Source organism: Tupaia chinensis, unplaced genomic scaffold (assembly GCF_000334495.1).
Source record: "Tupaia chinensis unplaced genomic scaffold, TupChi_1.0 Scaffold000033_1, whole genome shotgun sequence".
NCBI classification, from domain to species: Eukaryota; Metazoa; Chordata; class Mammalia; order Scandentia; family Tupaiidae; genus Tupaia; species Tupaia belangeri.
In genome coordinates this window covers 3880808-3903602 of record NW_006159463.1, presented here as the reverse complement: position 1 = coordinate 3903602, position 22795 = coordinate 3880808, and the positions used below count along the sequence as shown (strand labels likewise).

At 36.5% G+C, this 22795-nt stretch overlaps 1 protein-coding gene across 1 annotated transcript in view; it reads right to left on the bottom strand.

The window, feature by feature from the left end:
* GPC5 (glypican 5) overlaps window positions 1–22795 on the bottom strand; it is a 746092-nt gene that overhangs the window by 379231 nt on the left and 344066 nt on the right. The gene's annotated exons all lie outside the window — the stretch shown is intronic.

The window sequence follows — 22795 nt, the reverse complement described above, 5'->3', positions numbered from 1 at the left end:
CGAGGCAAGTCTTGGTTTGTAAAGGACAAAGTCTAAGGGGACACACTACTTTGGAATGCTACATTCTGTGTTTGGCAGTTTTAAGGTCACATAGATTGAACAGTATTGCAAGATGCATTTGCAGTGATGACCAGGATTCAACATTAAATATGGGGGGGGAGGGACGAATTGGCAGGAAATGAAGGGGTTAAAGTACCAGTGGTCATAATAAGATGTCAAAAGACATCTACCACCAAAGAGTCCATTAATGTTGATTCTATTGAAGAATACATATTTCGTTTCAAGCTCAGTGCTCAATCTACTATAAACGCAATTTCTTTTCCAGTTTTACATGAACTATCTCAATGAATAAAATATCATATACTTAAGATTATTCTAATTTAAGTTGCTAGGAGAATGACTACATCCATATAATTATTTTTCTGCAGTTATGAGAATAGTTTCAGTTAAAATGAGGATCATAATAAATGCAGGAAGATGTTAGAAATTCCAGCTAATTATCCTTCAGGGACAATGTTACATATGTTTGTTGCTCTTCTTGGCCTTGAGATACCTCTAGAATACAGAAATCAAATATAATTATTAAGAGTAATAGTTTGAAATATTTGAAAGAAAAAAGGAAAATGTTCCTTGTCTGAATATTTATTTAAAGGTTATGTTGTCAAGGGCATGTGAAAGTTTACGATTTCTCATTTGGGTTTGCAACAGCCTGAAATAGGGTCCTCTTGCCTCTAGTTTTCCCTTCCTACCTTCTGAATCCTCGTGTTGTAACCAGAATCAGGAAATAGCAAAACAGCTCAGCCTACACTTTTTTGTTGTTGTTTTTTGCTAAAGAATTTAGATAAAAATGTCTTACTGCAGCTCAAAACCTAGCCACTCTTTGTCCTTAGCCTCATACCATAACCATCCCCTTTCGCCTACTCATGAGACGAAAACTACATACTTAAACACACTGCACAAATGTCTCCAAAGTGACAAGTTTCTAAGTTTAGTCTGAATAATTTCCTCCATCTACTACTGTCTAATTATTATTATGCTCATTATTCTACTCATCCTTTAAGATCCTACATAAACTTCACTTCCTCTAACTCCTTCCAGGAGGCACCTGTGCAATTTTTGAGTTCATCCTTGTTTTTCCTCTAGCACTCCACTAAGTCAATCCCTGCTCACTGCTATCCCTATTGTGATTCCTCAGATTGCAAGTCTGCCTCCCAGATGAGAGAATGTGTTCTCTACAGAGGCATGTCTTCTTCTTATCCCCAGGGTGCTGGACGAGTTTAGTGCCCAACAGCTACTCAATATATTTCTGTTGAATTAGCTCCAGATGCAGCCATTTTTTTTAAACAACATCTAGTAGAATTAGAAGCTTTTTATAAGAAATACACTTTTAAAATGAAAATTGAAAGTTCTTAAGGAGTGCAGGTGTCTTGGGAAACTTTAAATTATGGGACATGTGTTCAAAGATTATGTTTATATCAACAGTACTTACTATTGAAACTATGTAGTTTAATTAAGATCCTTTGTGAATCAATAAAATGTGAAAAAAAAGACTAGAACAAAAGAAATGAGAAAAGGGTATAAGAGTGTGTAATGCAATTGTGATATGAGAAATGTTATGAATACATTAAGTTATAAAAATACAAATATAAAAAGCATATATCATAAAATATATTTAAACATATAAATACATAAAATTGTAGCATGAGAAAATATTGTAAATATAATAAATTATAAAATGGACCACAAAAAGAAAAAAAATTAAAGAAAGAAAATTTCCACAGTAATAAGTTATTTTTAAACAAACTAAATAACTACATAACTAAATAAAAAATGACACCTACTCCAAGATTGTGAGGAAATAGCAGAAAGACCATCCTGGTCTGTAGGATTAGAAAATGAAAGATCTCAGAGGCAGGACCACAACTGCACCATACTCTACTAACAGGCTCAAGATAACTCATATTTATGTCTAATGTTGAAATTAATATGTCGTGACACATTAATATTTAGTCACACCATTTCATAAGATAGCTATCATAATTAATACATCACAGATAAACCGTATTATGAGGACAGAGTTAGAGTCTTCGAGACCATGTGTTCTAGTGGGTCTCTATCTTACCTGAGACATTTCCACTGTACACCTAGGTTTCCCCTGAGACATTTCCACTGTACACCTAAGTTTCTCCCTCAGACAGTCAAATTATTTATCTGGGGTGGCCACAGACATCTTAGGCAAGCAGGGTGGAGACACAGTGATTTAGTTCATCCAGCTTATTTTAAAAATATAGTAAGTGAAACCAGAGAAATAAAAAGACTTGTGAGAAGTAACTTCATTTTGAGTCAGTCCACATCAACTTTGACATCGAGTTTAATTAATCAACTAAAATTTCCATCACTTAGCAATGTGTAGCTGTTATTGGATGCTTAATAAATCAAAATTGAGTGAATCTTTAGATATAAGACTATTTCCACCTGTTTTTAAAACATATGGAGATTACATTTTTAATAAAACACATTCATTAGTAGGCTGTTATAACGAAAAGCATAAACATATCACTTCTCCCTGCCAAAATGTGCACTTAGAATGTGATATGTTCAGACGGAAGTTATCTATATATTTTGACTAGTCTAACATGCCTGGTGCAGGGAGCAGGGGCTGGGGTAAATTCTAATCACAGGCTAATGACCGGCTTTGTACCTCGTGCTAGCACAGAAAAGTGGAAAGCGAAGGAAGCACAATTGCTCATTCATAGCCTGCAGCCTTGTTTGCCCTGAGCATACTGAAGGGAAGGGGAAAACATGGCCTAGCATAGTTATTGCTTCATTGCTTCCCGTGCCCTTGAGGCCAACACTGACGGCAAGGTCTCCTGATAAATCACGTGGTCCAGCACATAAAAGGAGAAGCAAACCACCCTGAAGCTGTCGGTTCTGGGTTCGTGGACAGAGGAATATCCAGTTACTACTGTAAGTGGAGCAACACTTCCAAGAGACTGCTATTATAGTTGACTTTAATCATTTTTAATTACAAAAGTAACATGTCTTTTAGTAACCAGTTAATTAAAAGGCCCATGATAAACAAGTTGCTATCTGTCCCTCCATAGTAACCCACCTTAACAGCCTTGTGTTTAACTCTCTTCGGCTTTCTCTAAGCACACTAGTGAACGGCCAAAGACAGGTGGTTGATAGACATAAAAAGACGGTAAAGAGACAGAGACAGAGACATAGAGACGGTTTGGTTTTACAGATCTCACATAAGTCATAAAAATACCTTTGTTTTTTTTCACTTGACAGGATATTGTGAAGCCCTTTAAGTTATAAAAAGAAGTCTTAGTTTTTTTCTTTTTGCCATAGGGTACATGTGCTCACCAGAGAGAGACAAAGAGAGGGAAAGTGAGAAATCATGCACCAGAGGGGATGGCCACGCCCCAACCTGCTCCCCTCCAGTCTCCTCTCAGGAGCAGCTGGTGCCATTTTCTAGCTGCCGAGTCAGGGACTTGAATCACAGTTGATCATGTGGGAGTCCAGGGTCTTAACTACCACACACCTGCTGGCCCCAGTCTTATTTTTATATAATTATATAGTATTATATAACTTAACATACAATAGCAAACTCACATTGCTCATCAAAATATCTTACTTATCTAATTTATGATTTAATATATAAGACTGGGGACAGCAGAAGGCATAATGGTTACATCACTGCACTCCCACATAGTCAACTGTGGTTTGAGTCCCAGACCCGGCGGTGGCTTCAACTCACACCAGGTGTGCGTGCATGCATGCCCCAAATCCTGAGACAATAACGTAGAAGGGATTGTGGCAAGACCATCCCCTTGAGCGGGTTGATTTCTCGCTTTCTGTCTCTGTCTCTCACGAGTGAGTGTATGCATCCTGTAACTAAAATCTCTCTTAGAAACAAAATAATCATTTATAAGACTGGCCTAGTCCTCTTATATATGGTTTGAACAACAGCAACCATGTAAGTCTCAAACTTCACTGGTCTTCTAGGGTGCCATTTGCCCTTACATGTGTGGCTCAAATCCACTTTTGATTTTGTGTTTTAGTTAAATGTCGTTGGAAATAGCTATGTTCAAATGTCATACCCCTTAATCCTATGTCCTCATGGAGTGGAAATTTGCTTAAATTTGTAAACATTTATAACTTGTCACATATGGCACTTCCTCTCCTTTCTCTCTATGGCCTACTATAAAGAAGCAACCAATTCAAACCTGGCCATGGCTAATCATCTGGAAAAGTACTGGAGAAGAATCTTATTTTCAAATGGAGCTTTACTCTGTGGAATGTTTCAGGCCACATGTTTCTTTATTTAATGACATGTATTGATTTTTTTTTTCCTACCCCTAAAGTCAGTCCACACATAATACAGAACTCAAATTAAAAGCAGTGCCTAGCTCACTGTTTGAAAATATCTGTAGAACAAAGGTCAAATGTGCAGTTTGCTAGTTAATGGCCTGAGGCAAAGCTAAGGTTAATGTGGCACTAATGAGCAGGCTCAACCCTGTAGAGCTGTCTGACCACAGCTGTCAAACAGCAGACGTTTAAAATGTCAGTCTCCTGCTCAGCAGAGGAAATATATAATTACATGTTTCTGGATGAGAACTATTTTCTCTTGCTGTTCTGAATCTATATTTAATCACTCGACTTTATTCTCACCTTATTCTATTTGCCAAAATATTTTTAGAAATCTTAGAACGGAAACATATTTGGATTTCTACACCAATAAGTTCTCACTGTTAATGCTTAAAAATAATTACATTTATATAGTTAGAAGTGCCATAGAGATCATTGATCATCTAATTTCTCTGTTCTTTTTTTTTTTTTAATTGCTGGAGAGCCAGAGAGAGACAGAGATTGGGGGAAGAAGGAAAAGCACTCCCGAGTAAGGCATGGTCACACTGCAATGCCTTCTACTTCGTTCCTCCATCCCTTTGGGATATGAGACATATGCACACACACGTGAACAGTACATTTCTTTTTTTTTTTTTTTAATTTTTTTTTTTTTTTGAGAGATTTTCACTGTAGGGCGCGTGCGCTCGCCAGACAGACAGAGAGAGACATAGAGACAGAAAGCGAGAAATCACCCCCCAGGGGGGATGGTCACGCCGCAATCCCTTCTCCTCCATTCTCCTCTCGGGATCTTGGGCACGCACGCACACGCGCCCGGCGTGAGTTTTAAGCCACCGGGTCCGGGACACGAACCGCGGTCGACTACGTGGGAGTCCAGCGACATAGCCATTACGCTAACTGCTGGTTCCCAACAGTACATTTCTTAAGCAGGATTGAATCCTGGGCCAGGATTTAAACTACAGGCAGCCACATCAGATCCAGCTTCTATTAACCATCAGCATATGGGGCTAGCCCATTTGGCCCCTTTTTATATAGACTTCTGATACACAGAGAGGAGGAAAAGAGGACTACATTGCTGAGAAGCCATGCAGTACTTGGCTCTAGGCACGTTGATATCAAACTTTAATGTCTCTGGAGCACATTGTACTCATATTTGATGAAAAAAAAAAAAAACATTTTTTTCTTAAAAGAGTCATTCAGAAAATCTGCTCTTTGAACTCAACCTGAACTCACTGCTCATTATGGAAACTGTGACCTATGGATCTGCACCGTTCTCAACAAGAGGATTTTCATTTTTCTCTGGCTAAGTAATTCCAGGTTTTCCCCTCCTCATAGGAAGTCTTCTTGCTCACATGACATGATTTCCCGTCATTAGAAGATTTGCTGGGATTTTTTTAACAGAGCTAAAGGGATTAAAATGGATGATAGTCTGAGGAGCAACAAGGAGTATTGGAAAGGAGAAACAGAAGCCCAGAAAATAGGCAAATTCTCTGAGAATCTTTGCAAAGAGTTCTTTTCAGACTGGTGCTTCCTGTTTAGCACTTTCTTGTAATTATATTCTAAATCCTGAGCTATACGTCCATATCCATTTATACCATTAAGGTTAGAGGCCTCTATTCCTCAACCTCTTGATGACCTTCCAGACTCAACAGATTATCATCTCATGTCCCAGTTTAAAAACAAACCAAAAAAACACCCTTTCTGAAAGTATCCTCCTCTCAAAAGAGTGATCTAAACTTGTTGCCAAAACTAGGTTTTGAAAACTAGCTTTAATATAGTTTTCTCATGTAAAATCGTGCCTTATGAAGCACGATTCTCTATCAAAAGGAACTTTAAACAAAGACTCTAACCCATTTATGAAAATAAAGAGAACAAAAAGTCCAAGATTGAAAACAAATCAGGTAGTACTAGGAAAGTTGACACCCATCTCAAAAGAGATGTGATATAATTTCTCTACCTCTTAAAACTTGCTAATTTTAATTAAAATGACCCATTAATTGTACAGCTTTAGTAGTTTAAAGTAGTATATCCATCTTTTAATTTGCAACTCTCATAATTCTAATGCTTCATATATCATTCACACAGAATCATTATGGGCCACTTACAATTTTAAGGTTCAAAATTTTTGGTAAAATCTTGAATATTCTCTTTTACAGTTTAAGTTCTTTTCTTTGGCTGTTAACATTTTAATAATAAACTTTATGACATACTAGACAATATTTTCTGCTCTCTGCATTCAGAGCATTAATAACATACTTTCCATTTACTAGCTGGACGATGAATAGACTTCTTTCTCCTTTTCTTCTTTGTTAAATTTGGCTATTGCAATAAAATATTTCTGGTTACCTTAATCTATAAATATATCTGATGAATGGACAATATATACCTTGTACAAAGTGTGCTCACATTTTTAGATAGTGCATATCTGTCAGTCCAAATACTTGAGTCCCTAGACTCTGGTATAAACATGAGCTTTAGGGTCAGGAAATCTATCATTAACAGGGTTTAGGAAAATACACTATTTTTGGTCTTCATTATTATTATGATAATTTTTATTTTGGAAAATATTCTTGAATGTTACATCTATCCCAGGTATTACCTTATTTCCAATACCTGAGGGTAGCATAGAATATTACTGACCATAGCTGATTGATATGTATAATCACCTCTATTTATCTGTGACATCTTAAATATTTTCCATAGAAAAATTTATACTTTCATATGGTTATTCATATATGTGTTTATATAAGGCGTGGCTTAAATTGGAAAGTGTAGACAAACCAAATAGAGTGATGATAAATCATTTGGGGATACTTAATTCTCAAGTCTCCAAAGTTTCAGTGTTCCATACACAAAAAGATTCTTGCTAGAGGCGGGTGAAACCAACGTAACAAAAGAATAATCTTAATAAAAATTATCAGACAGGATGAGTCATATATTGGAGGAAGAAGTTTGGTCTGAGAATCAGTAACTGCAGATATGGTCTTAAACAAAAATAATTATCTTGAAACTTCTTTCAAATGTGCATTGTTGCACTTCTGAGCAAAAGGAGTTGTGTGATTCTAGAGCTCATGGTGAAGCTCTATGTGTCTTGGAAATAGCTAATGTGATTTGTGTCTTGAGGTGAAGACAAAAAGTGGGTTGGACCTAGAGCACCAGTGGTTGCATGCTCTGTGTAGGAAGTCAGATTCCTTATGACTGACCTGGGATTGAATCCTGGCCCAAGCTGCTTGGTAGATGCACCAGGTATGTATTGTATGTATGCCCAAAATTTGGGGGAGATGAAAAAAAGAGGATTGCAGTGTAACCACACTCCATTGAGGGGTGCTTTCTATTTTCTTTTTCCCAATCTCTCTACAGCCCTTGATCTGGTAAGCACATATGCTCTCTGGCAATGAAATAAATGAATAACATTTTAAAACAAAAAGCAATGCCTAGTAAATGATATAATCTACCCTAAAAATGCATTTCTTTTACTATTTTGAGGGCAATTACAGGGGAATTAATTTGTCATTTCCATTCAACATAGACACACATATTAATATCTCTTGGTGTTACCTGTTCTTCACTTCCCCCTTATATAAATGCATACTCCAGATACTTTGAATGCCGTTGACAGATTTTAAATATCAGAAATACATTTTTCCATGTAAAACAAAGCAAAATAAATTTCTTGATACTTCCTCTAAATAGAGGACTCAAGATGCTTCTAAATACAATTAATTTTGTTACTTTAGTAAAAAGAACAAGCCTCACTCATCATATGGATTTATGCCTCATGATTCTGTCAAAACTTCTGAAATAAATTTTACACATTCCTGCAAAAAATAATTAATTTCAAGATAGCATGACCTAGTATCCTCCTTACCTCTTCATGAAGCGTGGGGGCAGGGGAGGGGAATGGGAACTGAATTTGAGATTCTACTCAGTTCTGCATATATTTACTGACTTTTCAAAAGAAAGGGAACAAAATTTTTTTTTGTTAGAAAAAAAAAGGAAAGAAAACACTCTCAGGTGTATTAGTAGAGAATTTCATTCACAGTTTGGTTTCCATAGTGGAGGAATATTTTGAGCCATATAAATGAGATCTCCCCAGAGTCACCATTATATATACTATTGAGAGCTTCTAGTTCCTCTGACAAAGCTGCTACTTGGAAATAAAAAGATCTGGAGAACCAGTTTCAAAACGGTCTAACTTAAAGGTTGTTATTTCTATGGTTAAGAAAAAATTATATTATTCTTTGTGTAGTCAGAAATTTGGAAAGATTTATTTCTGCTCACATTAACCTGAAGTTGTCAGCCTCAAAATTATGTCACGAATGAACTCACAGAACAAGTTACAGAACACCAAAGGAATTTAAAACGTTTAGAATAAAACTTTTGCTCCCTAAAATGAGCTTACTGCATCCAAGCAAACAAACTATGAAAGTGCCAGTTGCAGGTGATAGTTTTCAATCATTTCCACCAGTGGTTACCATTAAAATCAAAAGCAGGTATGGGCTGGACGCTAAACATACGTGCACATAACCACATTTAAGACTGATTACGATTTCAGCTTGCAGTTCATGCCAACTAGTTGAAGCAATCTTTCTTTTCAGAACAAGCTCTGTTTGATATTAGGCTAACTTCCATTGTTTGGGTTTAATTTGTTTCATGAAATGACCTCTTTTCCACAAACACGCAGAAACTTAAGATCAAATTCATTAATTTTTTGTTGTTGTTTCTTTTTTTTTTTTTTTCCCTAGATGACATATGTACTCACAGGAGACAGAAAGTGAGAAAGTACTCCACCAGGGAGGATGGATCCCTTCTCCATCATTCTCCTTTTGGGATTTTTGGCAGTCAGGCACACACACATGTCCTGAGTGTTTTTCAAGATACTATGTCCAGAACTTGAAATGTGTAGCCATGTGGGATCCATCAACCTTAACTACCACTCTACAGGCTGGCCCTCAAACTCACCTTTTAAGCAGAGTAAAAAATATGGACGATTTTATATTTTAAAAAATAGCAGAACCGTTAATAAATATTCACAACATAGCATACTGTTCAATGCTGAAGAGGAATGTGTGTATATCTATGATTTAATTATAATACACTGCCTTAACCATACCATCACCCATAAAGATATGTCAATGATATAAGTAAGAAACCATAAAGAATTGTAATAATAAAAAAGTACTTTTATTTTTAAAATTAGTTTTAGGTGGAGCAATTGTTTTTCAATGAAACAAAATTCTGCATGTGTTCGTTTATGAATTTTCTTTTTCTGGGAACATTTTATCAGATTCTCAGTGGGATACATGATCCCTAAAAATTAAGAACCACTAACTTAAACTTTTGCCATATGTTTGCTCAGCCTTCTGGCCTTTCTTCTTCCTGTGTGCCTGGTTTTTGACCCCCTGCAAGTCCCGATCTTCATTATTCATGTAGGTCTTAACTCTGAAGGGCCCTGTACCTATTTTCCCTCAGTGCCTGCTCTGGCCTCCTCTCTGGTCCCCTCAGCAAAGATTGGTCTTGCCCTGCCTGCCCTGCCTGCCCTACCCTGCCCTTAAAGCCTTCACTTCACCACTTACTGAGCACTGTTTTAAATTAAACAGAATTTTTTTCAACAAAGGGAACACGACCTTTATTTTACTAAATGAAATTTACGGGTAATAAATAATAATGGCACCTCAAAGAAGCACTAACTTCCCTTTAGCAACCAGATTGTAAACTGATTTCTAGTTCTATAAATGATCTAAAATTTTTCTTTCACAGTCGACTTTTTTCCTGACATATATATATGTTTGTTCACCAATCATTAATATGCATACATAATTTACCATTAAGTCTACCATTTGCTCATATTGATTTACCATATAAACAAATATAATCAGCGTGCAATATATCACATGTGTTAAAAAAGTAGATCATTTCAATTTTATTAATAAAGTGTTGTGTCAGATAGGATCTGACTATGTTACTACAAACTCACGTATTTTAAGCTGGCTGATCCCATTTGATATGAACCTAATCCAACTACAGTGGCAATAAACCTAACTAAGATTAAGCACATTTCATTCAATATACATTTAAAAACCTTTCCTGCATTGTATTAATTGTTTTAACTACTGATCTGTTTTTTTGTAGTATTCTTTTGCTTTAGTTTATACTGACATCCTAAATCAGAGTCATGGCCCACTCCATTTCGTTTTCTAAACTACGCAGTGCCAAGTGTTCTTTTAAGCTCCCATTTCCAATGAATAAAATTGTTTTCTTAAGTTTTATTATTTTTTTAAAACATTTGATTGCTATACATCATTTGGCTTTTAAAGAGAATTTACTCAGCGTGAAATACACCTCAGACCAGTCCAACTGAAAACACTGTATGTGTTATCATCAATGAATCGTTTCTGTGTCCTACACATGTCCCGCCTCTCCATTTTTTCTCCCTGATTTCCTTCCCTATACTCTTCCTTTTTCCCATTCTCCTTCCACACTGTTTCTGGCATCCACATTATTTCAACAAATAAAATGGTTAATATTCCAAGTGATAAAATTGTCACTCAAATCACTCATTTATAAAACATCAGAAAAAAATGAAGATGCCTGATATAATTTTCTAATTAAGTTATAAGGAACAATAGATACAAATAAAATCCTCCAAAATATTCAATTATGTTTAAAATATTAAATATTCAATATTTTGGGCCAGCCCCATGGTCCACTGCACTGTGCTTCGGAAGCCAGATCTCCCATGACCAGCCCTGGTGACTTGAAAAACACAACAGGCACATGTGCTCCAAATCCTGATGGGATGAAGAAATAGAAGAAAAGGAATATGGCATGACTATAGCCTACTGAAAGGTTCTCTCTCTCTCTCTCTCTCTCTCTCTCTCTCTTTCACGCACATGCTCTCTAGAAATAAAAAAAAAATGCGAGCTTTCTAAAACATTGGCCTTTACCACCTTGACACGAAAATCCTGTCTGATAGTAAAAAAATATTTTTACTAAGCATCTAGGACAGTCTTTATTACCCAAATACACACCCATGCATGCATCCAGTCCTCTTAATTGTGCATTCTTCAAAGAGAGGCTTGGCTAATTGGAATGCTTGCTGGAGAACAGATGGGGCACTGGTGTTGAGACTCCGTCTTAATTTATTGTCCTGGGGTTTTCCTAATTACCCACTTAATTGGCACAGCCACACCACTTTGAAATAATAATGTACAGCTAATTATCACCGATTTAAGCTTGCTAATAGCTTATTCTTACCAGCTAACTTCAAGAAATCAAGCACAGAGCAGGAACTGCCAAAGGGAAATCACTCTGTCTGGGCTGGTTTAGACAGCAAAGTGAGGACAATGTCCTTCACTATTGTGCTGATTTGGTTTGTGCCCAAAAAAGAAAAATAGTGATGCTAGCTTTTTAAAGGGGCAGTAGTTTTTCCTAGTCGCACCCTTCTTTGGAGAACTCTGTAACTGGTATGTCTCAATCACTCAGATTCTTCCATTAGCTCATTATAAGCATGCCATACAAACAGAAAAATAGGGTAGATTGAATCAGTACTTAGATCTCTAAAGTAAAATAATCCAACTATATGTTTAGCTCTCATTTTCCCAGCTAAAAATAGACTTACATCATCCATGTATGAGCTAAGACAACTCTTACTCAGGGACATATTTTTTTTTTTGAGAGGTTTTTCACTATAGGGCGCGTGTGCTTGCCAGACAGAGAGAGACAGAGAGACAGAAAGCGAGAAATCACCCCCCCCAGAGGGGATGGCCACTCCACAATCCCTTCTCCTCCATTCTCCTCTCAGGATCTTGGGCACGCATGCACACATGCCCGGCGTGAGTTCTAAGCCACGGGGTCCGGAATGTGAACCACGGTCGACTACGTGGGAGTCCAGCGACATAGCCATTATGCTAACTGCTCGTTCCCATCAGGGACATATTTTGATAAGTATATGTGTTGCATATATATTGCGAAATGATGGTACATGGGATCATAAAAAACTACAACCTCTGCTGGACTGTCCTGAGAGCAGCACAAGGTTGGGAGAACACTCAGGCAACACTAAGGAGAGGTTGTCATGACAGGAAACTAAGCCCTCCTGCCAACGGCTATGTGAGTAAGCCATCTTGGGAAATGATGCTCTAGTCTCCTTGAACCTTCAGGTATCTGCAGCCCCCTCCAACTCCTTGGCAGTTGTCTCCTTAAGAGTCCATGAGCAGAAAGTCCACAACTAGTCAGCTCCCAAGTTCCTGAGCCACATAAAATAGCATAATAAATGCTTATCATTGCTTTAAGTCAGTATGTTTTGGAATAATTTGTTAGGTAGCAATAGATAAAGAATATGCATAGCTTGTATTTGTTGAAGGAAATTCCTCAGAGAATAATGAGATGAAAATGCTGAGTTTGCAGCACACAGGAAGCTTAGGTAAAAGGGATGTAGGACAACAATAGTATTCACTACCTTAGTTAACTCTCAAATTAATTTTGTTTGAGAAATTTTCCATACTACTTACACACAATGCCATGTCATAAACTTCATTGGGCTTGCACATTTATAGTAGTAAAAATGGTAGCTGGAAAAAATCTAGAGTTCTAGACCTAGTGAAAATATTCTTCAAAAATGAAAATATAGTGACCAGCAGGTGGCATGGTGGTTAAGGTGCTGGACTCCCACATGGCCTAACATGGTTTGAGTCCTGGAACTAGTGGATTGCTTTCTTACCCTCCCTCTCTTCCTCTCTCTCTGTTTCTCTCTGGTGAGTACATAGCAAATTAAATACTACTACTAATAATTAATAAATAAATAGTTTTTAGAAAACAAAGATATATACAGAAAAGAAAAACTGAAAGAATTCATCACTAGTAATTATCAATGAATGATACATTACGACTAAAGCAAAATTATAGTAGATAGATTCATAAACCTGAACAACAATAAAAGAACACCAGAACAAAATATGTGAGCAATTAATAGTAAATATTGACTATCTAAAAAATAATACTCTCGGGACCAGCAGTTAGCGCAATGGCTATGTCGCTGGACTCTCACGTAGTTGACCATGGTTTGCGTCCCGGACCGGGTGGCTTAAAACTCACTCCGGGAGCGTGTGCGTGCGTGCCCAAGATTCTGAGAGGAGAATGGAGGAGAAGGGATTGCGGCGTGGCCATCCTCTCTGGGGGGTGATTTCTCGCTTTCTATCTTTCTGTCTCTGTCTGGCGAGCGCACATGCCCTATAGCAAAAACTTCTAAAAAAAATTAAAAATAATACTCTCTTAGGGAGTTATAAACTATTGATAGAAAATATTTCTTGACTAAAAGTGCACAAAAAATGGGAAAAGAGTTATGAAATGAAATTGTTCTATGATTCTTATACTTTTTCAAAGAAATAGTAAAAATTATCATTTAAACAGTAAAAATTTAAAAATGCATTGTGATATCTATGATAATCATTGAGCGAATAATGAAGAAATGCAAGTCTAAAACCTATGAGTACAAAATGATGTTAAAGTAAAGCACAAAAAGTGGAATAAAAAAATTTAAAAACAAAGAGAAGACAGAGAGCAACATGGCTACCTTACATGCTGTTACTTCAGGATATCACATATGAAAAACATGAACTAAACATTCTGATTAAGAAACAATGAGTGTCTAATCATCACTAGTAAATGTTGCTAGCAAGTCAATTAAAAAAAAAAAAGTAGCTGGCCAAATGATTTATAAGTCAACAGTATTATGCTAGGAATTTGGACATAGCATCCCAAAACAAGAGGCCGGACTATGGCACCCCAAAATATACCTCTTTGGCATAATGATTCCTTCCAGTCAGTTATTTCAAGAAATTGCAGTCACAGAAGGAACTCTGCAAAGCTAACCTTGGGTATAAAAACTCACATGTATTAAGAAGACCTTTTGGTATAAGAAATTTATATTTATAAATAAAAGGTTCATTAGTAAATGCATCTATATCAGGAAGGGAGCTGTTTGGAAACAACTTTGAACATCTGAAAGACTTACACCTGCACAAGGCAACCTTCATTCACCACAGATTTTTGTCCCCTCACTCTCCTATAAATTGTCAGGACCAGCCACCAGAAGCCCCGCACCCCTATTTCTTCCTGTAGCTGAGGACGCTCCATGATCTTCCATCACCTTGCCTTTATTTGAGTCTCATATTTTTGTGAAGCACTGCCATGCCTGGGTATGTAATATAAAATGTTTTTCTCTGGTAATCTGCCTTATGTAAATCTAATTTATAATATAGCCAAAGAACATAGAAGGTTAGAAAACCCATTTTTTCTTACCCTAAAGTTATATTAAATAATCTCAAAAGATTTGTTTGAATACTGGAAGGCTATATGAACTCCCACTGTCACAAAGACCAGGAATGATTTTTTGAAGCCAGAGATCTATAAACCTAACATAATTTACACAATAACATTTTCATAATATTCTAAATCTAAATTAAGCTATGAGAATAAATATGATTTTAAAAGTCGGTGACTCATTTTAAGTAAAAATTACTTTAGATTTTTAGTAAACAGAATATTTATCTCTATTTAAATTGGCAAAGTCATTAATGCATTTTACAATATCTATTTTTAACTACTATATAAAATATATTAAGCTATAGAAACTGTTAAATTATTTTATACTACAATTTTCTTTTAAAAGTTTTTACTTTGTTTAAATTTATAGAAAATAGTTTCTGCAATAAATATTTTCATGGGAATTGACCAAAGTAAATAAAGAATATCTAAGAAAACTACCATGAATACTATTTTATTAAAATAAGCTCAGAAAGTATTCTTTTTTTTATTTTACTTTATTACAAATTACACAAAGAAGTGATTTCCATAATAATTTTGAAGGTCAATATGAAATTCATTTTTTTTTCTATTTTTTTAACAATAAACTTTCTTTTTTGGGGAGAGGTTTTTGCTATAGGGCACATGCATTCACCAAAAGGAAAGAGAGACATAGACAGAAAGCAAGAAATCCCCGCCCCCCCAGGGAGGATGGTCATGCCACAATCCCTTCTCCTCCATTTTCCTCTCAGGTCTTGGGCATGTACACATACACATGTGCCCGGTGTGAGTTTAAGCTACTGGGTCCAGGATATGAACCTTGATCGACCACATGGGAGCCCAACGACATTCCTATTATGCCAACTGCTGGTCCCCAAACTTCCTTTTAATTAATAAGTTACAATAAGTTCAAGTAAGTCAAGAACTGCTCTTGGCCAATTATACTTCATGTCTATCTTGATAGACATTCAATCTACTACATACTATGAGGAAAATGATGCATGGTTAGCATATGAATGAAAAAAATTATTGAAAAATTGAAAAAAATGAGTGCCATTAGCCTTCCTAACAATGTTGACTGAGGATAGTTCAATAATTTTTAAATTAAGGAGGTAATCAAAATAACACTTTTCACTGAAACCCAATTATGTGTGTCTGTGACTATGTATATGCTCATAAACATACCTGTATATTTTATCAGATACAGAGAGTTAATCATACTCAATTCCTGCTATATTATCATAAATTATTCTTAAACCTCTATTTTATCTAGTTATTAACTTAATTTTTTCTTTATACCTAATTCTGCTTTTTGTGCCTTTCCGTAAATACCTATTCTAATATAATGTTTAGTATAAGAACTTTGCCATATCCTCTCATATTTGCAATTAAATAAATAAAATTACAGTGCTATTTGAAAAAATATAAAATATATTAGTGCAGGCAAAAAAAATTGAAACAAGAAAAATTGATATACTTGATATCAAAGGTAAGAATTTCTGTTTAATGAATTACCTTAGGTTAAGTGACTCATCATTTAATTTTATTTCCATTTAAGTTAATGATTAACTTAGATGAAAATGTTTATAAAGGATTACTATACAAAAAGAGTAAACTTGGATGCATCTCACTATCTGACCTCAGAGTATATTATAAAACTATAATAAACAAAACAGCATGGTACTAGCAAAAATTAGACACAGAGATTAATTACAAAGAACAAAGAATCCAGAAATAAATCCAAAAACATACAGCAAACTGAGTTTTGACAAAGGGTAACAGATAATCCAAAGGAGAAAAGATAATTTTTAACTAATAGTGCTGGGATAAATATCTACCTGTAGAAAAGTGAAATTAGACCTCCATCATTCACAATTTACAAAAATTAACTGAAAATGGATTAATTATTTAAACATAAAACCCCAAATCATTAAACTATTAGAGGACAACAATAGAGAAACACTTCAAGATAATGGAGTAGGCTAGAACTTCTTAAATAAGACCACCAAAGCAAGAGCAGTCACATTAAAAATAGACAAATGGGATTACATACCTAAAAAGCTTTTGCACAATAAAGGTAACAATAAGAGTGTAGAGACAAACCACAGATTGGAAAAAAATATTTGCACACTACTTCAGATACAGGATTAACAACCATAATATTCAAGAAACTCCAACACCTCAACACATACCCCCCAAAAAAACTACTAATTCTATTTGATTAAATGGGTGATTGACCTGAACAGACAATTCTCAAAGATAGATGGATAATTGGGACCAACAGTTAGCATAATGGCCATGTCGCTGGACTCCCGTGTAGTTGACCGCGGTTCGCATCTCGGATCCGGTGGCTTAAAACTCATGACGGGCGCATTTGCATGTGTGCCCAAGATCCCGAGAGGAGAATAGAGGAGAAGAGACTGCGGCATGGCCATCCCCCCTGAGGGGGGTAATTTCTTGCTTTCTGTCTCTCTGTCTGGTGAGCGCACGCACCCTATAGCAAAAACCTCTCCAAAAAATAAATAAATAAAAAGAAATATGGATAACTAAAAATCATATAAAAAATAGGCAACAACTCTTATCATTAATGAAATACAAATTTAAACTATACTGAGATATCACTTTACCCCAGTCAGAATGTCTATAATCAGAAAAACAAAGAGTAACAAGTGTCGGTGAGTTTGCAAAGAAAAGAGAAAACTTGTGTACTATTGATGGAATACCAATTAGTACTGCTGCTGCAGAAAACAGTATGAAGGCTTCTCAAAAATCTAAGAATAGAACTACTGTATGAGTCAGCAATCCCACTATTAGGTATCTACCTAAAGGACAGGTATCACTCAGTCAGAGAGACATTTGCACATGTTTATTACAGCACTGGTCACAATAACTAAGTTGCCATGGAATCAACCTAACTGCCCAAATAGTGCTGAATGGTTTGGAAAATGTGTGTGTGTGTGTGTAAACTTACACACATACAAATGGAATACTACTCATCTATAAGGCATGAAATCCTATCCTTTGACACAAAGTAAATGAATTTAACAGACATAATGCTAAATGAAATAAGCCAAACTATGAGAGGCAAATATTTTATGTCCCTGCTTAACATATACTAAATGTCTGTACTCTATGGAGGAAATAGAAGGATTCAACACATAGAGAGAGTGTAATGCTAGATGCCAGAAGATGCTTAGGAGGACGAGGCTCATGAGAAAATGTTTAATGAACAGAAGAATGCACATAAATAAAGGGAAGAAGCTATGGGATTTTTAAGCTGCTTTGTCCTAGACATGATCCACAGTCAGTCATGTGGGAGTCCAGTGCCTTAACCACAACACCACCTGCTGCTGACCCCTCATTTTTTATTTTTAAAAAAATTGACTTCCCATGCTTGTTCTTTGAAACAGGTGGCATGGTGGTTAAGGTGCTGGACTCCAAATCATACCAAACACACGTGCTTAAGTGCCCCAAAATCCCAGCAGCAGAATGGAGAAGAGATTGTGGTGTAGCCATCCCCACTGTGGGGTTGTTTGTCACTTTCCCTCTCTGTCTCTCTCTGGCAGGCACACAAACCCTATGGCTAAATAAATAAATAGCAAGATAGCTAGATAGCTAACTAAGACATTAAAGATATAATAGAAACATCACTTTATTGGGCACAAAAAGAATTCAGTCTCATTAGTTCCCAGGTTGCAGCTTCAGAGTATCTTCAGAGAAGTAAAGTTGGGCTCTTGAAAGAGAAGCCTGGATGAACACAGTAACTGCATCCTAGAAATCATCCTCCACACAGTCTCTGCAATGATGTGTGGCCATTTTGCTCTCTAGGAATTACTAAACATCAGCTCTGGGTTGGCTTTTATCACAGAGCCTTAGACTACGACTCTACTGTATCAGTCTAAAAGAGTGTGATAGTCAAATAAAATATATTTTTTTTGCTCAGTTTGACTTACATTAGGCCAGTGAGACCCACCCTATGTTTATTTCATAGTTTTGTGCATAGTTGGAATAAACATACTTGCCCCTTGTACGATATAACCAGTAGTTCCCCAACTCACAGAGTTAAGGTCAAATTGAACTTTCTCAAACTATATTTCCATACGAAAACAGTAAGTAAAAAGATTATCATAACCCTAGAGAACTGCTGACATTAGGGCCATCACCAAAAGCATGAAAACTGCAGTGGTGGTGATTACTGATAGCTCACCGTTTCTCTCTCACAAGGGCACACTGAGATGGATTTAGAGAATAGCCTTGCCCAATATGGAATCAGAGGGTGACACTAATTACAGACATTCCTTTCTAGGTGGTGTCTACTACAGTGTATCAAAATATGTCCCTACACTGTTATCAGCCTAGGATTTGGAATGCTTTTCTCTCTTTATCAATTAGTAAGGACAACTAGAAATATTTCACTTTCTCTGGCAAGGATATCAGTATCCCTTCACTGTCAGACCTCAGGGCAATTCTTCCAGTCCATGATAGACAGAAGCCTCGATTGTCTAGACATAATATAGGATACCACACTGACAATAACATATTGATCACATCAGCCCAGATGCTTTCATAAACACGTGCATTCTTCTGGTGGCAAGAAACACTGACACTTCAAGAAATATTGACAACTGCTTGACAATTCAGCAGATTTTCTTAAATGTGGTCTGGATCATATTAGAATAATCTAACATAAAAGGCAAATGCCTACACCTTAGATGATCTATTATAACACTTAAAGAGAGGCATAGTGCTTTTGGGACCTGTTGTATATTAAAGAAAATATACTCATTTATAGAGTTGTCCAAAAGAGCTAATAAATGAGAAAAAAAAAATGGCTCTGTAGATTTTTCTTTTGTAAGTTCAGACGGGTGGTACCTGAAATTTCTTGGATGGGTTGGTTGGTTAGCAGGATGACTGCCTCGCTAACTGGTTACTTGAGCTCTGGGAGAAACTACACTCTTAACTATGAGCTAGCAAGTGACTATGTAATCTGAAATTTCCATGATAAGATGTTTTCTCAATTCCTGGGCTATAAGATTAGGCTGTATAAATCAACATGTCAAGTAGAAATGATCTCTTTGAAATTAGGCTCAAACAGGTCAAGAAAGCACAAGATGCACAAAACAGTAAACCAAACTCAGAACATATTCCTGCCACACTGCCCCATCACTTCAATTGAAATTTATGAGCTCATAGGAAAAGTTGGTCAATGAGAGACACACAAAATTCAGGACTTGGGACTAGCAGGTGGCATGGAGGTTAAGATGGCTAAATCTCACATGACCAACTTTGCAACTCAAGTGCCAGACGTGGTGACTTAAAAATCACACTAGGCGCATGCATGCCCAAAATCCCAAGAGAAGAATAGAAGAGAAAGGACTGTGGTGTGTCCATCTCCTGGGGGGTGGGGTGGGGTCACTTCTCACTTTCCCTTCTTCCCTCTCTTCCATTCTCTCTCTCTGGCAAGTTAACACACTCTATAGCAAACAACAAATTCAGGGCTCATCTGTTGATAGATTGGTACAACATACAGGCAATAAGCAGAAATATACTGACATGGCATTAAGCCTCACTCTGTCATGGCAATAAAAAATATTGTAAAAATGTTTAAGTGGGCCCCAGTGCAGTCCCTCTGGTTGTTCGCTTGTTCGCTTTGTGTCATGAGACTACCCTGATTAATGGGCAATGGTTAATGGTGGCTGGCTGGTCAGGAACATAGAAATAAGGAGTTGGCAAGATTGGTTGGTGGCAAGGAGGCCTGTTCAATGGTCAGAATACTTTTAAAACTTCCCACTCATATGAACTCCTCACTGTTCCTAAATCATTTTGTAATGCTTTTCCTGCATTGGCTTAATTTTGCTAGTCAATAAAAGATGTTAAGGGTCAAGTATTTTTTTGTTCTTTTTGTTTTTGTTTTTTCTTCCCAAGAGAGATTTTTGCAGTAGGGCACATGAGCTCACCAGAGAGACAGAGAAAGACACAGAGACACAAAGTTAGAATCCACACCCCCCCCACACACACAGGGTGGGAGGGAAGACCACACTGTAATCCCTTCTTCTCCATCCTCCTCTCAAGATCTTGGCCATGCATGCACATACAACCGGTATGAATTTTAAGCTGCCGGATGTGGGACTCAAACCATGATCAACTACATGGGAGTCCATGGACGTAAACATTACGCCACCTGCTAATCCTTGGTTTTGTTTTTCAGACAACTAAATTGTTTTGGTGGTAAATCATTCACACTTTTAAAAACTTAAGATCGGGTCCTGCAGTTGCCGTAAGGGCTATGTTGTTTGACTCCCATGTAGTCAACCGCAGTTCGAGTCCTGGACCTAGTGGCTTAAACTCACACCGGGTATGTATGCATGCTTGCCCAAGATCCCGAGAGAAGAACAGAGGACTAGGGATTGCAGCGTAGCTATCCACCCTGGGGAATGATTTCTCTCTTTCTGTCTCTTTCTGGCAAGCACATGCACCCTATAGCAAAAACCTCTCAAAAAAAAAAAAGAAAGAAAAAAAAAGAAAGAAAGAAAGACAGAAAAAGAAGAAAAAAACTTAAGCTCTTCCTTAGCTGAATTGTATTATAAGAACCCCTCTAGACAAAATAAACTGATGTCTTAAGTATGAAAAAGAACAGCTACCTTATATGCAAATAAAATGCTAGTTGTTTTCCTTTATTTTTTTTTTTAATTGCCAGAGGGTATATGTGCTCACTAGAAAGAAAGAATCACACCACAATCCTTTCTCCCTCCATTTCTCCATCCCCTTGGGATTTGGGCCATATATACACATTTACCTAGCATGTTTTTCAACCTGCCAGGGCTGGGATTTAAATGACAGCCAGCCATGTGGGATTCAGCTCCTGTAAGCACTAGATTTGGAGGCTAGCACACCAATTTGTTTTAGTTATAGCACATAACCAGCCATAGCCCAGATCTGTACCTGTGCTGATCACCTATCTCAGGTTATAGTAAAGCAATTAGGTGTGCACTTTCAAAATATAAAGAAACATTTTTGATTACAGAGAGCGAAGTTATATAAAATCCTGAATTCTCTCTAAGGTATTATTAAAAATAATTATTTGAATTAATAAATGAATGTACAATTCTGAATTTCTCTTCTGTTCAAAAACATTGATTGAGAACTTAGTATTTTCAACTAAATACAGAATAAATAATAGTTTTCCCTAGTTGTAAAAATTGTTTAGTTTAGCCATCAATTATCAAACAAAAGGCCAGTAATGAAAGTTTTTTGTTTTTTTTTTTTTTTTGGAGAGGTTTTTGCTATAGGGCGCGTGCGCTTGCCAGACAGACAGAGAGAGACATAGAGACAGAAAGAGAAAAATCACCCCCCAGGGAAGATGGCCACGCCACAATCCCTTCTCCTCCATTCTCCTCTTGGGATCTTAGGCACGCACGCACACGCACCCGGAGTGAGTTTTAAGCCACCGAGTCCGAGACGCAAATCGCGGTCAACTACGTGGGAGTCCAGTTACATAGCCATTACACTAACTGCTGGTTCCCAGTAATGAAAGTTTTAATTGAATATGTGAAATAAGAATGGGCAAAGTGATAGATGTTTTATAGAAGCAAGCCCTATTCAAAGTGTATTATTTGGAGTCAATAGATAGCCATTTTCAGCATTCTAGATAAAAAGTCTGAAAACTTATTTCTTTCCAACTATTTTCAGTTCCAGAGACTGAACACTGAGTAATGCTTATCACATCATTTAAATGTATTCTTTTTCCATCTTGTACTGTTCAATATAGTACCCACTAGCCATATGTGAAATTTATATTAAAATTAGCTAAAATTAGATCAAATTAAAAATTTTCTCCTTAGTTACACAAGTCTCATTTTAAGTGCAAATTCGTCCTATGTGTTCAGGGCCTCCCTATTATATTATAGAAAATTTTCATTTTCATGGAAAGTTTTATTGATCTCACAAGTCTATCTTGCAAATTAATGAACAAGTAAAGCTACTGAATTTTGAAACTAATGGATGCTGATCTTTCATTTTCTTCTACTGTATTTGGGTCTACTTAATTGAATAGATTCTATTCTGTTGTAAAATTAATGGCTTACTTTATTTTCTCTTTCTGGTTGTAAAACAAATGTCT